We start from the raw sequence: 20,188 nt of genomic DNA, 5'->3' as shown, positions 1-20,188 counted from the left end.
GGAAAATGGCCAGATTCCTCTATTAACCCACTTAAAATCAGTTGAGGCAAAAAGTGAAAGCTTGACACAGAGCCATCTCTTAGCAACCAGAACTGATATCAACCTGGCCAAGGAATGACAAGTGCTACATAGGCAAAGATTTAACCTCATTAAACCTTTAAGCAATTTATGAAATATACCCAAGTCATGAATGAGGGTAAAAGGCTCCAGTGATTCCGTAATGTACTTCTGGATTCCAATGATATCGTGAGCAATAGGGACCTGAGTCCTTTGAATCTTGAGAGTATTTTAGGCCGCGCCACTGTCCCCTCTTGTGTTTTGCATCATACAAAAACCTGCTGTAAGATTTTTAGGAATGAGAATCGGCTTAGGATCAAACTTCGTAATGCTTCAGCCCAAATTCAAATGTGAAAATAACCACATTCTTTAATAAAGCCATTCAAATATCTCAAGTGAATTTATTGTAAATTAATTGTTGACTATAAAACTAAAGTAGAATTGCAAATCAAAATAATTGTAAGAACTTTTAGCTTTATTTACATTATTGCTTTTTCTGCATTCTCTCCTATTTTGATGTTCCTATCACGGACACATTTTCCTATCCAATAAGACTTGATTTTTCTATTCTAACACTGTTCCAAAAATACTTTCTTTCTTTCTCCTGACTCTCTGTCTATTTTTTGAAAGTGTGATAAGCTTGCAAATATAAGTTAATCTGATCAATATAAACGTCCCAAAAAACTGTCCCCTCAGTCTGTCGATTGCCACAAATGTAAAGGCTGACATGGTTACACAATACTGAACTCATTCACTAATCTGGAGGTCACACAAATTGAATCATTTTTAACCTGAATTGTAAATTTGAAGCTCTGTAGTAATGTTCCAAAGGAAACAAGATGATATTGAAATTGAGAAGGTATCCGTGTCACTCCGACACCTACCTGTAACATATAACATTGACTAATCCTATGAAATTGCACTGGGCCTGTCATAACTATCTCTGCTCACCCTTCAATTTCCACAATTAAGTAATAAAGTACTTATAGTAATGGAAAGGCAATTAATCATAAGATTATTTAGATCAAAATGACATACTTTAAGGGGTAATACTGTTGATAAGGCCACGATATGGCAGAGAAAGGATATTTTGATGGAAAATAATGAATAAGATGTTAGGAGATTCATATATCAATATTTATAGCAAGATTATACTAAGATTGTGCAATATTAAAAAACATTATCTTTAATTTCAAGCATATATTAAAATTGTGAATTTTCTTGCAGAGATTCAATGAAAGTAAACACATTTATACCTTGAAGAGCTATCAAATCGCAATGCAACACAAACTTAATTTACATCTGAATCCAAACTGGAAGAAATCCCCCGATACACGGCAATATACTACAATTTTGCTTAAGTAACAGATGATTGCAGAATTTTACTGAGTGCACAAAAAATAATTATAACTGAAGAATAAACATGATTCTTAGTTAATATAATTATCAAGCGTTTCTGTCAGTAAAGCTGTGAATAGTTAACAGCAAGAAAAAGGTGGAATTAGAAGAAGAATTATACATTTGAAGAGGTAGCGACAAGGGGAAAAAATAAACAGTCAGACTGAAACCTCCTTTGCCATCTGTCAAGGCCAAATCTGAGTCAGGTTATTGCATCTAGCATTGCAGCTGTATATCACAAGCCTCACGATACAGAAAGCCAAAGACAGAAAAATAAATGAAATGAAAAAGCATTAGAAAGATATACAGAGATTATTTATTCTGGCTCCTTTTGATGAAATTGGCTGCCCGAGAAGAAAGACAGATGGAGGCAGTCAAACAGAGACAGTCTAAGAAGATAGGCAAACAGAGAAACAAATGTAGCCCATGGGGAGTGGATGGAGGGGGAGGGGGAAAGAGACAAAGCAAAACCAAAAGAGATAGGTTGTTCCTAACTGCAACAGAGAGACACAATATACAAAGGAAGAGTCCAAGAACAAGCAAGAATATTATTCCCCTATGTGTGTATTGGACGTGAGTCGCATCTCGGATTACAACAAGAGGAGAATGATTACCTACTTGCTCAGTTATTTTTTATTTCCAAAATACAGACATCGTCTGCCCGCTGATGGATTTAATGGGATAAGCATATTGCATTCTGGACAAAAACATGAAGGCTTATTTTTGGTTTAAGATATTCTTCAGATTAGTATTGACGGTAGATATCCCCCCTGGGATTCTCCCATGACAAAAGTGTGTATAACCACGGTCTGCTTGAGAAATGTCAATCTGTTTTGATCCAACTCAAATAAGTTGTCTGCAAGATATTAAGTGGAATCAAAATAGGAATTCAATTCTTCAGGATGTCTCAACGACAAGACAGTTAATCTTTCTTTGTTCATTTGTTGCATCACTGTTTGACAGACTTGCTAAAATGAGGGCCCTCTCTGCCTACTAAATTTGAGATTAGGTCACAAGTTTGCTCCAAATGAATGAAATACTCCTTTACTGAGCTCCAGGTCTGATTTTTGGCTAGTTAACCAAGCCACTTACTTGGATAGTTTTTGCTTTAAATTGGCTTAGCCAGAATTTTAGGATTACAGATTATCAGAATGTCACAGTTCTTGATGCTTCCGACCATTCCTAACCAGCTGAGGAGATTCAAGAATGAAATAATTATTGTTGCTAGAGATGGAAATGAGAAACCATTTTGGACAGAAACCTTTGAAGAGGACCAAGGACTCCACCAGTGTCTTGCACTGAAAATAGTTGATTGGCAACCTGTGACAGAAACCTGCTGAATCAATAAATGCAAGGAGTGCTGGGCCTGAGTTCTAAAGAGGAATTAAAGGACGGAATAGAACATAGAACATTACAGCACAGAACAGGCCCTTCGGCCCACGATGTTGTGCCGACCTTCATCTGAAACCAAGATCAAGCTATCCCACTCCCTACCATCCTGGTGTGCTCCATGTGCCTATCCAATAACCGCTTAAATGTTCCTAAAGTGTCTGACTCCACTATCACTGCAGGCAGTCCATTCCACACCCCAACCACTCTCTGCGTGAAGAACCTACCTCTGATATCCTTCCTATATCTCCCACCATGAACCCTATAGTTATGCCCCCTTGTAATAGCTCCATCCACCCGAGGAAATAGTCTTTGAACGTTCACTCGATCTATCCCCTTCATCATTTTATAAACCTCTATTAAGTCTCCCCTCAATCTCCTCCGCTCCAGAGAGAATAGCCCCAGCTCCCTCAACCTTTCCTCATAAGACCGACACTCCAAACCAGGCAGCATCCTGGTAAATCTCCTCTGCACTCTTTCCAGCGCTTCCACATCCTTCTTATAGTGAGGTGACCAGAACTGCACGCAATATTCCAAATGCGGTCTCACCAAGGTCCTGTACAGTTGCAGCATAACCACACGGCTCTTAAACTCCAACCCCCTGTTAATAAAAGCTAACACACTATATGCCTTCTTCACAGCTCTATCCACTTGAGTGGCAACCTTTAGAGATCTGTGGATATGGACCCCAAGATCTCTGTTCCTCCACAGTCTTCAGAACCCTACCTTTGACCCTGTAATCCACATTTAAATTAGTCCTACCAAAATGAATCACCTCACATTTATCAGGGTTAAACTCCATTTGCCATTTTTCAGCCCAGCTTTGCATCCTATCTATGTCTCTTTGCAGCCTACAACAGCCCTCCACCTCATCCACTACTCCACCAATCTTGGTGTCATCAGCAAATTTACTGATCCACCCTTCAGCCCCCTCCTCTAAGTCATTAATAAAAATCACAAAGAGCAGAGGACCAAGCACCGATCCCTGCGGCACTCCGCTAGCAACCTGCCTCCAGTCCGAAAATTTTCCATCCACCACCACCCTCTGTCTTCGATCAGATAGCCAGTTACCTATCCAATCGGCCAACTTTCCCTCTATCCCACACCTCCTTACTTTCATCATAAGCCGACCATGGGGGACCTTATCAAACGCCTTACTAAAATCCATGTATATGACATCAACCGCCCTACCTTCATCAACACACCTAGTTACCTCCTCAAAAAATTCTATCAAATTTGTGAGGCACGATTTGCCCTTCACAAATCCGTGCTGACTATCCCGGATTAATCCGCATCTTTCTAAATGGTCGTAAATCCCATCCCTAAGGACCTTTTCCATCAATTTACCAACCACCGAAGTCAGACTAACTGGTCTATAATTACCAGGGTCATTTCTATTCCCTTTCTTAAACAGAGGAACAACATTCGCCACTCTCCAGTCCTCTGGCACCATCCCCGTGGACAGCGAGGACCCAAAGATCAAAGCCAAAGGCTCTGCAATCTCATCCCTCGCCTCCCAAAGAATCCTAGGATACATTTCATCAGGCCCAGGGGACTTATCGACCTTCAGTTTATTCAAAACTGCCAATACATCCTCCCTCCGAACATCTATTTCCTCCAGCCTATTAGCCTGTAACACCTTCTCTTCCTGAAAAACATGGCCCCTCTCCTTGGTGAACACTGAAGAAAAGTATTCATTCATCACCTCGCCTATCTCTACTGATTCCATACACAAGTTCCCACCACTGTCCTTGACCGGCCCTAACCTCACCCTGAAACATTATTTCTATTTTTATTTCAATGAAGCAAAGCATGAGGAAATTATCCCAAGAAAACCAGAAGAAAGAAGTTTAACAAAGGCCTTCATTACTCCTATCTGAATACATCTACCGTGCTAATTTGGATGAAGAGATCACAGATGCTTGAGGATCCACCAAAATTAGAGAAGATAATAGTTTGAATTTGAACTCCTAGTGTAATACTATTGAAAACATTTTGTCCAAGTAGTTTTACAGTTATAAATATAATCCTGGAGGAAACCATTTAAGAATCAGGATTATTAGAATTCATCCTCACAAGGAAGATCTCACATGACAATTGAAACAGAAGGTCCTTCTCATTAGAGCAGCAACATCAGCACACCATGCTCAATGAGTGTCAAAGAATTGGGGTTCCCTGTGCTTCTTAAATATGTTGGGGAGAATAGGAATCAGGCAAACAGTTAGAACATGTACACCTGCAATCCTCAAGTCAACAAGGAGTTAGTGATTGCCCAATTGTCCAATGAGTGCAACAACTGGAGATGTTAGGTATCCTGAAGAATGTTCAGTGGATTTTCCACTTCTGTGGGCTTACTCTGACTACCAGCTGTTGTGGTGCCAATCCCAGTTAAGTGTTCAAGTGAGATTGCCATCCCATGCTTTTTGTAACACTCAGCAATCAGAATACATTGTGAGAGAAAGTATATGATGCTGATTTGCATGTAGGACCACTCCTCGGTCAGTGCCAAAGAATGGCTCTTGTTCTTTAGTTATGGCTCAGTGCCAGTCAATGTTGAGACAACAGACGATCAATTAATACTCTACTGACGTGCAACAGATGGTGGCACTGGAGCTCAGACGATGCCAATTGGCACCTTCAATGTAATGCCTACTAATTCATGTTCAAGATGGCTCTCTTCATAGCACTGGAGGTGAAGAGGTGGTACGGGTCTGGTCCAAGTCAATCCCAAATAACTGTACTTGTGGCAGCAAAGGCCTATTACAAGCCCATTCACTCTAATAGTAACCAAGTTGGTCTTCTTCCAATCACTTCCTGAAAGCACTTCATTCCTTTCTCCCAGTCTCTACGCTTAAATTAGGCCATTTTCCACACAAAACCACTGAAATGTTCTCATTGCAGAATTCATTCTGTTGTGAAAGAACCTGCACTGGGTCCATATCATTTCCCATACTTCTCCCCTCACATCATCCCCCAATAACCTGGATAAAGCTCTTTTCTTCGCCTTCCACTCAAAGTCTCTACATTCACCATATTTTACTTCTGCTATGACCTCCAATCCCACCTTGAAACACATCTTCCCCTTCCGGTGTTTCAAAAGGACCATTACATAGAATCATAGAATCCCTACGGCGCAGGAGGAGGCCATTTGGCCCATCGAGCCTGCACTGACAACAATCCCACCCAGGCCCATCCCCGTAACACCACACATTTACCCTGCTAATCCCCCTGACACTAGGGGGCAATTTAGCATGGCCAATCCACCTAATCCGCACATCTTTGGAGTGGGGGAGGAAACCGGAGCACTGGGAGGAAGTCCACACAGATCTAGGGATAATGTGCAAACTCCACACAGACAGTGATCCGAGGCCGGAATTGAACCCGGCTCCCTGGCACTGTGAGACAGCAGTGCTAACCATTGTGCCACTGTGCCGCTCTACTTCACTTATGCACCACTTCTATCATATGCCTTTTTTCTCCTCCATGATATTGTCTCAAACAAGTACAGGACCAGTTCACTTCCTTTCATGTCCCAAATACTCTTTCCATGTGGGACAGCGGTTTATGTGCATATGCACCAACCTGCTATAGAACATGTGCTGGTCATGGCACAGTCTCCTAATGTTTCAAAGGCCAAATGTATTTTTAAGCATCTTTGATCCTGTCTGCAACCACACTCCCATGTTGCTTTGCTTGCTACTTTAACTTCCCTTCCCCATATGAGCTTTCCATCTTTGACCTTCTAAACTGTTCCAATGAAGCTCAACACACGTTTGAGAATGAACACCTTGGCCAGGATTCTCCCAAAACAAAACTAAGTGGTCAACAGGTGGGAAAACGGGAGTATTTCCAGCCCATTATTTGGGCGTACTGACCTGAACGAATCTCTGACATTCTGTGCAATGCAGAGTGCCTCAATGATTCACTCTGAAAAGCAAGGGCAGGGCTTATTTTCACCCAAGAGGCCGGCAGCTTAGTGCTGAGTGGGCCTCTGCGCATGTGGTGATCTGTCAGAGCGGAGATAGGCGCATGCGCAGTGGCCTCCTATGGCTCGTATCCTGATCACCCAGATCGCTGGCCCCATGGGCCAGCCCCGACCACTCTCCCCCACCCCAATGGCCAGTGCTGAATGCCCTCCTCCCTCCCTCTCCCACCGATCCCACTTGCAGAGTGGCAGTGGGTCCCCCCCCCCCCCCCCCACCAATCGCCCCTCCCAATAGGCCCCGCCCCAGTATATTTCTTCTGGCCCCACCTCCGCACTGCCCGGTGGGGTCGCTAGTGGGCCCAGAGAATACCGTCCCGGGCCCTCTAATCATATGGAAATGTCAATTTCAATGATATTCCCATATGATAATCAGCTCCGCGCTCATTTCCAGCAAGGAGCTGATTGTGCTTAAACAAAAGCGCTTGGGAGACTCGCGATCCCGCTGCTGCCTCCTGGCCCTTATCTTCCTATCGGGAAATTTGCAGCACTCTGAACTTACTGATTTAATAATGAATGACATATGTTAACCACAGCTTCCACTTTGCTCAGCTTTTGTTTCTATTTCAGATCAACTTTACTCTCAACTGCCTCGTTTATTCACATACTCTCAAGCTCTCAAATGTATTTTTGTTTGCTTTTTGTTAATACTTCTTCAATTATTTAACCATCTCCCATTTTCCACATAAGCATTTGGCTATTCTACTTCTCCTCTCTGTAGACATCCATGCCCTCCTCCCTTTTACTCTGTTTCTTTACAAATAATTCTTCTGTAACTTTTTTATAGTCTGACGAAAGGCTGTGAACTTGAAGCATTAATTCCATTGACATTAAACGAAACATTACATTCACTCCACTGATCTTGGCGAATGTCCTGCCTATTTTTGACATTTTCTGTTTTATTTTAGATTTATGCTGTCTGGAATGTTTTGCTTCTTTAAAATATCGAAGCAAAAATACCATCTTCTTCCTTTAAATGTATTCTACAGAATAGCTGCTGATCTTTGAAACAGTTATCTTTGGTGCAGCCTGATAAATCCAGATAAACTAAACAGTTCACCAGGTCATGGTTGGAAGAATGGCAACAAAGCCTTTCCTGAGATCTGACAGTGGTGGTGAATGCCCAAGAGCGTTTTTTTATATAGAGTAAAACAGTGTTTAAAGCTGATCTGCTTGAAGTATTTTGAGTCTCCATCGACAGCAACTAATTAAAAGTTCAAGAAATGCTGAAAAGATTTCCGTGAGCGGACAAACACAATTGTTTGCAAATAGTCCTTATAGTCCTTTTTAAAAACTTTATTATTAAGCTGAAGTAAACATACACCTAATGCCATAAAGAAAGCCTCAATGTAAAGGCAGACCATTTTATAATGGATGGTGCAGACATGAGGTGAACTGGGCAACACCTAGTCGCCAATAGTATTGTAAAGGGATGTTATCCCTAGTAATCTTTCTGCAGTTGGAATACAAGACACAATTTCATTTCCAATGCTAGCACCTGAGGTGACACGATTTCACACAATGGAAGTTTGCATCAGAAATTCAGGTATTATGGCCAAATCTCTGACATGTGTTCCCAGCATATGAAGCTCTGCGACAGGAGCAATTAATTCAAAATATTCTCCCGATGTCCAATCGCAGTAAATGCACTGGAGGGTGGAAGATATTTGAATGAAAAACCCATTTCATTCATAGCAAATAAGAGCAAAGGCTCAATACAAACAGCAAAATGATTAAACCGAGAAATCATTGTATGAACAAACGCTCGGAAAAAACGTGATGGAAATAAACCAGGGGCAGTATCTTGAGCTTGCGTTCACCATCTGCAAGGTTGCCAATGAGGCCTTGAGATCCGGAGGTCGCAGTTCTCACTGGCGAGAACGTCATTGCGGATGTTCCTCACCCCTCGCCAGAGACGTCACCAAGTTCACGCCTATTTGTATATTTTCCATTCATTTTAATATTAACCCGCCCCCTCATCAGATATCGACCCCCCCCCCCCCCCCCCCGCCATATCTCCAAACCGCTCCAATGTGACCCAAACCTTTGGGAGGGGTCTCCCCCCGAGGCAAAAGGAAGTATAGCTCTCGGGTGAGAGGGACATGGTCAAGCAGTGGCCTGGCAATGTCCCCTGGCAGTGCCAATCTGTGCCAAGGGGCAGACCCCAGTGGGAGCCTCATGGGGGTGTGCGGTTGGTGGGGGAGGATTCATTCAGATTTGGTTGTGGGCTGGGAGTGGACAGAGGAACAGCGGATGCCGGTGATGGGGGAAATACACTAATGAACATATAGCTGCAATCTACATGGGCTTTGACTGCTGCACAGATGAAAGGCTGAACAGCAGTGAAGGCTACATACAAAACCGACCTGCATCAGGATAAGAATGTGCTACTTGTCCCTAACAGAGAAGCAGTATGTTTAAAGATGAATACTGTCTAGGGATGTAATTACATGCTTGATCAAATTCCTGGAAAAGTTGAACGAACAGGCTTTAGTCAACAGTGACCTCCCTGCAGTCAATGCGGTAATGAGAACCCTCAGTTCCCATGTGACTGGTGGCTTGTAGAAGTTCACAGAGAACATCAAAGGGAGAGTTGCTATCAAATCCATTGAGCTATAAAATAAATAACTGATGTGCTACTTCACCATGGATCAACTTTCGCACAGAGCAGCTCTTGCAATTCCAAAGATAATAGGCTTCTACAGCTTGTATGCATCTTTAGACTTTAAGGTAAAGATGATTTTACCGTGTAGCTAACTGGGCATCATTGGATAAGGCATGATGTACGCAAAAATCTTTTGCTCCCTCAGTATGTAGTGGTATGTGACCATCAGTTCACAATAATGCAGGTTAAGTGTACTTTCCCAAGATTAGCCACGATAACTACAACCTCTACCAGTTCAAAAATAGAGCTTTCAACTTCAAGAGTTCAAAGACTGGGTGCTGGGTGATCTGCAGCACGTACACCCTATTATCCCTCTGGATAAGCCCACAGTATAGCTGAGTGGTGGCACACTGAATTTTATGGCCAGATTTGGTGGATAATCAAGTAGGCTTTTGGCATGCTGAAAGTGCACTTCAGCTGCCCGGAATTTTATGGCAGTTATCTCCTGCATGCCTTGTAAAGGTCACCAAATTGGCAATTATGTAAACGCAACATTCAAAGAAAGTAAGGCATAAACATAAGGCAGCTTTGAATGATCATAGGCATCAATGCAAGAGCAGACCAAGGACAAGAAACATTCACCCTGAGAAACGAGAACAGCTGGAAGCCTAAGAATACTGATGGCAGTTAACGGATGGCATCTTCCCTTGAGCTGCAGCACTGGGACATTTTGCATGTGCTACTTGCGTATTACTATCCTGCACTTAACAATAACTGGGAGAGCACCTGCTGCTATCTCCTGATGCTTACGAAACAGACATAGGCAGCATGAGGCTTTAATTAATGGCAACATTTATTTAACTAAGAAATGTTACTGTACAAATCGCTGCCTGAGTCTCCCTGTGTGCCTTTAATCGGATGTACGTGGAGAATATCAAGTGGGAAAAGCTGCATTTGTGTGCAAAGATTTAGATGCAAAGGAAAAGGATGCCTGCAAATGAATGGACAAGATGGATTTACCGAGGGCCTCCTGCTTCTCCTCAAAGCTGAGAGTCTTCATCTATTTCCACATTCAGTGAATACCTTTATTTCTTTCTAGCCAGGCAGGTGGTCTGGCCCAATCCAAACCACTATCATCAGTAGCAAAAGCTTCTTGAGATGTTGTTGTGCCAACATCAACGGGGTCAGAGATGTGTTCTACTGACACTCATGCTTGGATTTGTGTCCATGAGGGTCTGCATCAGACCCAATTAACAAACTTCTTGCGTGATTTTCCTTCACATAACAGGAGGATGAGCCCTCATGGTGCTCAAGCACCATTTAATTGATAGTTGCAATTTATCTGTCACGCGATACACAGGTTGTGGTTAAGGTATAGCTGAAAGAGGCTATGACCTACACCACAATGACCTTCACTTGCCGCAGCTCGGACCTCAGGTGGGAGAAAGCATCCTCAACAGTCCTGCTCATATTGTTAAAAATCTCTTCAGAACATCCCAATTTTGCAGTGCAGTGCTTCCTGCATTGCAAAGTGAAATGGTTGTATCAAACACGTGGTTCACCATCCTTTGCTCAAAGGGCTCTTGAGAAAAGCCAAGTTTTGGAGATATGATTAGGGAAAGTCCAGAGTGCTTGGACCTCCAAAAAGCACTACAAGCACACATGAAGACTACCATGGTAACAGCCTTTCATGATCAGTTGTATTGGCTTCATCTCCCTATTCTGTGAGGGAAGTGACACAATGCTGCTAAAAGTGGGAGGGCAATGCTCCTTCTTGTTCTTGTATTCTTGTTCTGGAGAGATTCTAGTAGCAGGAGTGCTAGAGTCTTCATCTGTGAAGAGAATAAATGGGGCATTAGACAATAATAATAATTACTATAATTGCACATCGATGTCAGTGGATACTGCTTGAATATTTGTCTTTACTGCCTGGACTTTGCACATATGAATGCCAGTTTATGCCCTGCTATGCAAATCATTAATGAGGCATATCTGTGAGATTAACACTATGTGAATGAGAATAGGTCTCACCTGAGAATATCTCACCTCCTATATTAACCTTTGCTCTCTAGAAATGGAGAATCACCTATCTTTTTCTTTTTAAAAAGATTGGAATCTAAATTATTCTGCAAGTATGAACGTAAACACTGACTGCAATCAATTCGTAAAGGTAACAGTAAAGTCACTTTAGTCCCAGATGACCATAGGCTTTGAGTGGGGAGAGCTGACTATGGTGATTTAACCTGAGGATCACCACAGCTCAGGTGAGAGGCAAAGTTGAGAAGGCGGGGTCTTAATGAATAACCTCAGCCGGTACAGGAACTGAATCCCGCTCTTGGCTCTGTTGCTCTGCATCACTAACCAGTTGTCCAGTAGTACTTTAAACTAAACTATCACAGTATGTTTATGTTACAATAATCTTGGATGGATGACCTTTCATTTATATAATAGATTTAGCTTACCTTCATGCTTTTGTGCATCTTGTTAAGTTTCAAGTTGTCCTCCACAGTCCAGGGCATGGGGCTGGAGTACAACTTTCACCCTGTTGCAATTTCCTGCCAGACGCGTGGATGCTCGGCCCTGGAGTTCACTCCAGCTTGGAAACAACTTTTCTCCATTTGAATGTTACATCCACAATTTATTTCTTCGAGAGAGCCTATGTCATGTGGCCAAGACATGGTTGCCCAATAATTGCAACTCATCAGCAGATGTTACATTTGTAAGTGGCTACTGTACAAGCCAAATTTCCACTTTCCATAGTAACGCAAAGGTAGTCACAAATCGCTTCCAAAGGGAAACACAGGTTACTTCATAGTGTTCAACATTAATAAATGCAAAAATCAGGGACAGTTACTCTCCAAGAACCAAAAGCATAAAACATGCATCTCACTCGCTAACACTTAATTATGAAACATAAAACAATATCAGCATCATAAAGAACAGCAACAGGATTACGTACAGCGGAGTGATGTTAAAATGGATGGCAGTACAAAGACACTCATGTCAAATGGGCTGAAAAAGAAAAAGAAAATTAAATAAGGTTGATACATAACAAAAAACAATGCAAAATAAGGATCATCATAAGCAGAAGACAAATGAGAAAGTTAAACAGCAGGATTTTATAGTGTGTATTCAACAGCAATGTGGGATTAATGGGCACTAGGGTCAAACTGTTGTCACAGTATGCTGCTGGTATCAAATTCTTAACATTTGCTCTCAGCTTTCACATGGGAATTACAGGCTGCTGTGGAATTGTATAGGTACATGCTGTTGCAAGATCCAATTGTTGACTGGTTTTATTGAAGGTGCTTTTAAAATGATTAATTCCCTGCCTTGCCCAATCATCGAGCCATTCTGCTGCTCCTCTCCGACTCAGTCAAAAGTTGAAACTCAACTCTCCCCACAATCCGCATCAACATTCTTCCACTGCAATTTATACTGACGTTTTCACCCTGCTATGTTCCCCGGCCCCGGCACCCCCATCCCCCTCCAGTTAAAGTGGCATGGTTTAATGGTAATACATCTTTTTTAATGAATTTGACTCCGTGAGGCAATTTAACTACACTGAGTGGTCTCAGTGCTGGATATTTATGGTTGAATGTCAGACACGGCGTGAATACTTACTTTGATATTATTAAAGATGCTGTGTAAAATCAGTTCTCCCAAATCATTTGTTCAAAAAGTCATCCCATTCAAGTCACACATTAATTTGCAAGTTTCAGTTCCAAGGTGATATTGATCTCCCAATGGACACTACCATTTTCCAGCAAAAGGGAATTGCGAATGTTGAGAGCCCAGATGTGGTCCCATTGATGCAGCTTACAAAATTATCATAATGAAAGTTTCGGTGTAGCACAAATTGGTGATGAAGGTAACACTGTGAATAACAGCTGCCACAATTCTGTTCATATTGCACTGAAGATCTTTCTAACACCACATATTACAGGTCGAGTTGTTTCAACAGCTACTGCAGATCCTTTACTGTTATTGAGGTCATAGAGTCATAGAGGTTTACAGCATGGAAACAGGCCCTTCAGCCCAACTTATCCATGGTGCCCTTTTTTTTTAAACGACTAAGTTGGTCCCAAGTGCCCGTGTTTGGCCCATATCCCTCTATACCCATCGTACCCATATAACTACCTAAATGCTTTTTAAAATACAAAATTGTACCCGCCTCTATTACTACTTCTGGCAGCTTATTCCAGACACTCACCATCCTGTGTGTGGAAAAGATTGCCCCTCTGGACCCTTTTGTATCTCTCCCCTCTCACCTTAAACCTATGCCCTCTGGTTTTAGACTCCCCTACCTTTGGGAAAAGATATTGACTATCGAGCTGATCTATGCCCCTCATTATTTTATAGATTTCTATAAAATCACCCCTAAGCCTCCTACTTATAACTCAAACCATCAAGTCCTAGTAGCATCCTAGTAAATCTTTTCTGCACTCTTTCTAGTTTAATAATATCCTTTCTATAATAGGATGACCAGAACTGTGCACAGTATTCCAAGTGTGGCCTTACCAATGTCTTGTACAACTTCAACAAGACGTCCCAACTCCTGTACTCAATGTTCTGACCAATGAAACCAAGCATGCTAAATGCCTTCTTCACCACCCTGTCCACCTGTGACTCCACTTTCATTGAGCTATGAAAATGTACCCCTAGATCTCTTTATTCTATAACTCTCCCCAACGTCCTACCATTAACTGAGTAACTCCTGCCTTGGTTCGATCTACCAAAATGCATCACCTCGCATTTATCTAAATTAAACTCCATCTGCCATTCATCAGCCCTCTGGCCCAATTGATCAAGATCCCGTTGCAATCGGAGATAACCTTCTTCACTGTACACTATGCCAACAATCTTGGTGTCATCTGCAAACTTACGAACCATGCCTACTAAATTCTCATCCAAATCATTAATATGAATGACAAATAACAGTGGACCCAACACCGATCCCCGAGGCACACTTTTGGTCATAGGCCTCCAGTTTGAAAAACAACGCTCTACAACCACCGTCTTCCGTCATCAAGCCAATTTTGTACCCATTTGGCTACCTCACCCTGGATCCCATGAGATTTAACCTTATGCAACAACCTACTATGCAGTACCTTGTCAAAGGCCTTGCCAAAGTCCATGTAGACAACATCAACTGCATTGCCCTCATCGACCTTCTTGTTAACCCTTCAAGAAACTCAATCAAATTTGTAAGACATGATTTTCCACTCTTAAAGCCATGCTGACTGTCCCTAATCAGTCCTTGCCTCTCTAAATGCCTGTAGATCCTGTCTCTTAGAATACCTTCTAACAACTTACCCACGACAGATGTGAGGCTCACTGGCCTGTAGTTCCCAGGCTTTTCCCTGCAGCCCTTTTTAAACAAAGGCACAACATTTGCCACCCTCCAATCTTCAGGGGCCTCACTTGTGACTGTCGATGATTCAAATATCCCTGCTAGGGGACCCGCAATTTCCTCGCTAGCCTCCCACAACGTCCTCGGATACACTTCATCAGGTCCCGGGGATTTATCTAACTTGATGCGCTTTAAGACTTCCAGCACCTCCTTCTCTGTTATATGTCCACTCCTCAAGAAATCACTATTTATTTCCCCAAGTTCCCTAACATCCATGCCTTTCTCAAAAGTAAATACTGATGAGAAATATTTATTTAGTTACACAACAGCTTGATAAGCCTTGCAGCAAACAGGTTGAAAGGCCTTTTCTAGATTGCCGCAACAGGTCCACAGCAGACGCCATCTCCCTGGCCCTACACTCAACCTTGGAACACCTAGACAACAAAGACATCTGTGTCAGGCTCCTATTTATTGACTGCAGCTCAGCCTTCAACACCATTATTCCTACAAAATTCATCTCCAAACTCCGTGGCCTGGGGTTTGGCTCCTCCCTCTGTGATTGGATCCTAGACTTCCTAACTCACAGACCACAATCAGTAAGGATAGGCAACAACACCTCCTCCATGATCATCCTCAACACCGGTGCCCCACAAGGATATGTCCTCAGCTCCCTACTATACTCCTTATACACCTATGACTGCGTGGCCAAATTCCCCTCCAACTCGATTTTCAAGTTTGCTGATGACACCACCATAGTGAGTCCGATCTCAAACAATGATGAGATGGAGCACAGGAAAGAGATAGAGAATCTGATTAACTGGTGCAACGACAATAATCTCTCCCTCAATGTCAACAAAACAAAGGAGATAGTCATTGACTTCAGGAGTGCAGTGGAGGACATGTCCCTGTCTACATCAATGAGGACGAAGTAGAAATGATCAAGAGCTTCAAGTTTCTAGGTGTCCAGATCACCAACAACCTGTCCTGGATCCTCCATGTTAACGCCATAGTTAAGAAAGCCCACCGCCTCTACTTTCTCAGGAAACTAATGAAATTTGGCGTGTCCACTACGACTCTCATCAACTTTTACAGATGCACCATAGAAAGCATTCCTTCCGGCTGTATCACAGCTTGGTATGGCTCCTGCTCTGTCCAAGACACCAAAAAACTACAAAGGGTTGTGAACGAAGCCATCACACAAACGAGCCTCCCATCCATTGACTCTGTCTACACTTCCCACTGCTTCGGAAAAGCAGCCAATGTAATCAAGGACCCCATGCACCCCAGACATACTCTCTTCCAACTTCTTCCATCGGGAAAAAGATACTAAAGTCCGAGGACACGTACCAACTGACTCAAGAACAGCTTCTTCCCTGCTGCCATCAGACTTTTGAATAGACCTACCTCGTATCAAGTTGATCTTTCTCTACACCCTAGCTATGACTATAACACTACGTTCTGCACTCTCTCCTTTTCTTCTCTATGAACGGTATGCTTTGTCTGTGTAGTGTGCAAGAAACAATACTTTTCACTGTATACTAATACATGTGACAATATTTTAAAAAATCAAAGACCATAGTAAACGATGCATTGAATTCAGACCCTGCCATTTTCATTGTTAAGAATTGCAGTTGGGTTGGGTTGGGGGGTGGGTATCATTAGTGCTCTTGTCTGCAAGTGGGCAGCACAGTGGCACAGTGGTTAGCACTGCTGCCTCACAGCGTCAGAGACCTGGGTTCAATTCCCGGCTTGGGTCACTGTCTGTGTTGAGTTTGCACGTTCTCCCCATGTCTACGTGGGTTTCCTCCAACAGTCTGAACGACGTGCTGGTTAGATGCATTGACCCAAACAGGGGCCAGAGTGTGGCGATTAGGGGAATTTCATAGGAACTTCATTGCAGTGTTAATGTAAGCCTTACTTGTGACTAATAAATAAACTTCAAATTTAAACTTTAACAGTTTGTTACACCTAATTGAGATTGGGAAAAGTATTGCCAGAATAATGGCAAGTTCCACGATATGTGGAACAATCAAAGTAAGATAATTCCAAAAGGGGATAATTATTGCGTTCTGCTAATCAAGTAGAATTTGTTCTATCACATCACACACAAAAAATCACTTTCAGGTAATCATCAGCATCTATTTAATTACTCTTTGGGATAGTGTATTTATACAACTACACCAACTGTGACACATTCAAATGTGCAAATGCATGGGTGTCTTTAAATGGCAACCAGGTAAGAGCATTTACTGATGGTGCAATCAGGTTACACAAGCCAAAGATCAAGTGAACAGGGAAATATTTATTTGTGGCTTAAAAGGTCAGAGAGGTGGGCATTTACAAATGTAGAATACAAAATAAAAAGAAATTTCCAAAACAGGAAGTGACTAAAAATGATTTGATCCACTCAAAAGCAGCTGCCAATTTGACTTCAGCCTAAATTGTTCAGAAATTAAATGGTTCTATTGATATCTAACACTGGAAACACCAAAAGCCCTCAATATTTCTACAGCCTTCAGTTTTATACATCATCTCCACCTTGAGACGTCAGCCTTCATCTGAACTGCTATAACTCAATATATAACTTCTCCAAAGGCTTCAAACACTAGCAGACGATAAATGTGTCTGGTTATTACAACGCTTACAAAAATAAACCCTTGACAGAAGTACGTATTTGACTGATACCGGATTTCATTGAAGACCAGTTATGTCATCAAAAGTGTTACTTCTATTTGTTGATCACATCACCCTTTACAGAACCATAACTCTCTCAATGAAACCATAATTGAATTACTGCTGTAAGACATCAACAGAATTGGCTCGACAATTGGTGCATTATCTTCCGTGATAAAAAGATTCAAGTCATTAACTCGTCCGGAAAGATGCTGTGCTCTAACAACTTCTTTATGACCACGGTAAATTCTCCCAATTCCAGGAAGTGCACTTATTCCTTTAAGCAAATTTAGGCCATTAAAGTGAATGGAATACTTAGAGGCCCAGAAATTGGTCAAGTGACAACACGTTCAGCTTCGAAATGCCCAGATACTGCGCTTTTTACTTTGTTGCAAATGGGAAACATTGTTGTTGATGGGAAAGCGTGTTGCAGCAGTCCTCAGGTAACGGAGTTAGGTTAGGGTTGGGGGCCCAAAATCGCAAATAACGATTGTCAGGTGTGGTGGCAATTGGGAGGGTATTTAAATGTGGGGTGGGGGTGGAAGTGATCCTGGCTTCACATTTGGGGAAGTTACTTACCTTTTCATTGATGCAGACCATCCCAAAGGCTAGTAACCTAGCACAACACACCATAGCGTTGGCTGCCGCAGGGCAAATTAATCTTGATGAGGGAACTCAGATAGGTGGATATAAAAATAAAGGCCCTGACATTCACTTCAGGCAAGGGTAAAAGACTTCATTTAGTTATTGTTACCTAATATGATGGACTGTGCACTTCCAGCCTGCAATTTTGGGACCTTGTGAGTTTGTGCAGCACCTGAGAAATATAATTTCAAAGTCACTTACCTGATCACGAACACAGGGTCTAACTAGTGATTAAATAACATGGTTCGCATTCAAGTATAGAGCTGGAAATTCAGCAACATTTTAAAATTCACACCCCTGTTTTCAAATCCGTCAATGACCTTGTCCCTCTCTATTTCTATAATCTCCTCCAACTGTACAACTCTCTGAAATATCCAAGATCCTCCAACTCAAGCCTCTTGAGCAGCCCAGATTTTAATTACTACGCCATTGGTGGACATGCCTTCAGCTGCCAAGTCCCCAAGATCTGATATCCTCGCCCTGAACCCCTCAGTTTCTCTCTTCCTTCAAGGCTCTCATTAAGCATTCTCTCATTGGCCAAGTTTCTGGTCATTTGTCCTAACATCTCCTTTTGTGGCTCATGTCAAATTTTATTTGACAACACTCTGATCAAACACCTCGGGACATGTTACTACATTAAAGTCAATATATAAATACAAATTGTTGTTGGCGACAAGGATTAATGGCTGTAGTCATAGGGACGGAGCTGAGAAAATGATAGGTGGAAGCATGACAACAACACGCACACCTCGTTCTGGCAAAAAGTGGCAGTGCTCTTTCTGCTGATCACATCACCTTTGGAATTGAAGCTGCTGGGGATAGAAAGAACCCTACTGTGGCAATCAGAATCACGGGTTAATGTGTAGAAATGTGGAAAGCCGTTTGATCTGTGTCATTGACTGCAGATGTAATTTCCAATAATAACAGTGACAAATGGAGGCAACAGCTGATTAACATTCCAAAGGCATCCTAATAACCATAATGACGCTGTCTTCTGAAATGAAAGGTTTAAAAGTTCTCTTCATGTAAGCATGTTACTGCCTAATTATCTTCCTTTTGCTTAATTCACTGAGCTGGTGGCTGCTACTGCTTCTGGGAGACTCTGAGGAAAGCTGTGGGATATCGGAAGCTCTGATTCTCTTCGAACAAGTAAATTATTTTTTAGCTTCCAGTTGAAAAGCAGCTGAACAAAAGAGCATTATTTGGTCAATACAGTAAAGACATCTTCACAAATTTTCATTTGTTAGCTCTAACTGAAACAAATCGCAAGATCGATTCAGCCCAGCTGAATGATCTGATCCTTCCGGAGAACATATACTACCCACATCTCAGCACAGCATCCAGCCCTGAAAGAGTATCTAGAAACCCATTCTGGCTGTTCATAACCACGAAACTGTACACCATGGGGATGCATGCTAGCAAAGAAAAATAAAGAAGGGACCTAGAATTACAGGATCTTACTTTATAAAAGGAGTCTGTTTACCCCACCGTTCTTGTGTCAGCCCTTTAAAACAGTTATCCAATTAGTCCGCCTCCCACATTTTCTCCAGACTTGCAGTTTTCACCCACTCTAGTATTTATCTTTCGTAAGTTGCTACCGGTTATTCTTCGACTACTCTTTCAAACATTGCATTCCAGATCTTAATAACTCGATTTTTAGAAAAAATTCACCATACCTCTGCTGAGTACTTGTGTTTGTTATTTTTAATAAACTCATCAGTGCATTATAAAAGGTTGTGTTTACAATTTCATTAGAAATAGTAACAAAGAAAATCTTCCCCCACTGTGAGGTGTATATTAGTGATGTAGGACACAGGACACAATTTAAAGTCTGAAAAAAGCACATAGGATCCTTGGCTTTTTGGATGTACAGTATACATGTAGCATGGGAGTTTGCTAAACCTTTATAAAACAGTGGTAAAGCCTGCGCAGTAGTACTACATTTAATTTTGGGCACCACACCTTTTCAAGCATGTCAATCCCTCAGGGGCTGCAGAAGAGAGATCTCAGAATCTCAGTTATGCAGAGAAGTTCCTTGAGCTGTCTATTCAATTTATTTTTGAAAACATTCATCGTCTCAGCTTTC

The 20,188-nt window shown here is 42.0% G+C and overlaps 1 protein-coding gene across 1 annotated transcript in view; it reads right to left on the bottom strand.

Moving 5' to 3' along the window:
- The window catches only part of celsr3 (cadherin, EGF LAG seven-pass G-type receptor 3), a 269,844-nt gene that overhangs the window by 104,033 nt on the left and 145,623 nt on the right, over nt 1-20,188 (bottom strand). The window lies entirely within an intron of this gene.

This window comes from Mustelus asterias, chromosome 3 (genome assembly GCF_964213995.1).
Source record: "Mustelus asterias chromosome 3, sMusAst1.hap1.1, whole genome shotgun sequence".
Taxonomy (NCBI): domain Eukaryota; kingdom Metazoa; phylum Chordata; class Chondrichthyes; order Carcharhiniformes; family Triakidae; genus Mustelus; species Mustelus asterias.
Note: the sequence above shows the minus strand (reverse complement) of the source record. Positions and strands in the feature narration are given on the sequence as shown.